This window comes from Octopus bimaculoides, chromosome 11 (genome assembly GCF_001194135.2).
Source record: "Octopus bimaculoides isolate UCB-OBI-ISO-001 chromosome 11, ASM119413v2, whole genome shotgun sequence".
Taxonomy (NCBI): domain Eukaryota; kingdom Metazoa; phylum Mollusca; class Cephalopoda; order Octopoda; family Octopodidae; genus Octopus; species Octopus bimaculoides.
In genome coordinates, this window is record NC_068991.1 from 65,384,502 (window position 1) to 65,386,825 (window position 2,324).

Sequence of the window (2,324 nt, forward strand, 5' to 3'; positions counted from 1 at the left end):
TATATATATATATATATATATATATATTACGTAGATGAATATTGAATAAGATTTGGCTGAGAGAGAGAGATTATAAATGGATAGTAAAATAAGATTTACAATTGGTTTATAACAACATAATTCAAACAATGGAGATAACTATTAACAATTACAGGTTTCAGATAAGTTGATGAGATTGTAGAATACATTAGAAAGGGTATCTAGTAAAATACTGAGGATTGGTTTGATCAATTGGTTTGATCAATTCTCCTGGCAAAATTTGGTGATAATTTTTTTTTTATTATATTGACTGGGAGAAACTGGCTGTAGTTATAATCTTTGACAATCCTTCAAGACTGAAATTGATGAGATTAACATTCTTCTCGAACAGTTGATGGCTGCAGCAAAAACATGCAAGGAGAGAATACCCAGAGGGACTACATTTTGGAAAGAAAAGGGCTGGGGACAGTAGTCAGTGTGGAACCTGGGAGAGAGTGTGGGTGTGGACACAACAGGAATAGAAAGAGGAGGAGAGATGAGGGCATTGGGAGTACCTGAGAGGAGGTACCATGCTATCGGACTCATTGGAAATGTAGTGAAACAATGATTGATTTGTTGAAAACCTGTAACTAATGACACATAATGCAATATAAAATTAAAATATTCTAGTCATGACCATCATGCCTTATTCTCAGCCTTGGAAATCTCTTTTTTTTATTGATAGGAAAGTGTAATTTGAAAGAGATTTGACTATTATTTCTAACAGTAAATGATTATATACAATCTCACTTGTTGGTTCATATAGATTATATGTGTGTATGTGAGTGAGGTTTGTGTGTGTGTGTGCGAGCGAGCTAGTTTGTGTGTGTGTTGATAACAGGAGGAAGACATTATGACTCTACCTTTTCAGTTTTAAGTAGCCATAAATAAAAGATGTATTTTACAATCCTCTTTACAGTCCATTTAAGAATTTGTTGATAGTATTATAGTATAAACACTCCTTAAATCATACTTCATTAAATCAAGAAAACAAAACTCTAGAGATATGACAATTATGTGAGAGTGATGTTTATAGATGCAAAGTAACTGTTTGGCTAAAGTATTGGACTTTCAGCTCAAAGGTTTTGAGTTCAAATCAACTGAAGGCAGGAGTATTGCATATATGGAAAGTTCAGTCATACATGTCTGTGTTCACCTAGCATCAGGTATAAAGTACCAGATCAACTGTGAATGTTATGTGATAGACAAGTATCTTGTCTTGTTCATTTAATGCTAAAATTAAAGCTAATTAGTGGTGATTAGGACTATCTTGATATCGAGAATCCTGATCAGTGACTTGAAAAGAGTCATTTAAGTAGTTCTGTCTTTACTACAAAGCAGTTGTTGAATCAGTACCTCTCCAGGGCTCTTTAGCATGGACACTGGACAAGAGACTTGAAAAGAAGCTTGACGGTAAATACATGAGAATGCTTTGTGCTGTTCTCACTTTTTCCTGGCAACCCCACCCTGCAAAGCAGCAACTGAATAACAATCTGCTTACTATCACCTTGATAATCAGAGGAAGAACACATTAAGCAGGACACTGCTGGAGAAGCAAGAATGAAATGTCCAGTGATCACCTGCTCTGGAAACCCACACATGGACATGCATCTATTGGCAGACCAAGAAAAGAATAACTTGTGGAAGACGGTAGCAAGTTGAGGATATGAAGACTGCTATGGAAGCTTAGGATATCTGGCATAGAAGAGTTGCACTGGTCTGGGTAAGTTGCTCAACCAGATAGATAGTCTGTACAACATATATTGTGATATTTTAGGGTGGGTGATAGGAAGGCTGAGCTGGTTATTAAGGCATTGTTGAAGAACTGGTTTGTATGTAATGATTTTTGGGTTAGTGTTTAGTTCCAGTGCAAACCTTGGACAAGCAGACATATTTCAGCCATAACCATCCTTCTTATTTGGAGTATGTAGGGCTACATTATATTGTTTATGTTTTTTCTTTATTTAAGGTGGGCCGTAATTTGAGGGCAATGATTTGGTTGCTATTTCTAGCAGGTATGTGACCACATAGAGTTCCCCTCCTTGGTTTGATTCTAAGGCACATGAAATCACAGACCTTGTATTCTGAAGGCTTTCTTTCACATGATGATGATGATAATCATCATCATCATCATCATCATCATCGTTTAACATCTGCCTTCCATGCTAGCATAGGTTGGACAATTTGACTGAGGATTGGCGAACCAGATGGCTACACCAAGCTCCAATCTGATTTGGTAGAGTTTCTACAGCTGGAAGCCCTTCCTAATGCCAACCACTCAGAGAGTGTAGTGGGCGCTTTTATGT

The 2,324-nt window shown here is 36.8% G+C and overlaps 1 protein-coding gene across 3 annotated transcripts in view; it reads right to left on the reverse strand.

The window, feature by feature from the left end:
- Positions 1–2,324, reverse strand: part of LOC106870965 (uncharacterized) — a 55,045-nt gene that overhangs the window by 17,375 nt on the left and 35,346 nt on the right. The window lies entirely within an intron of this gene.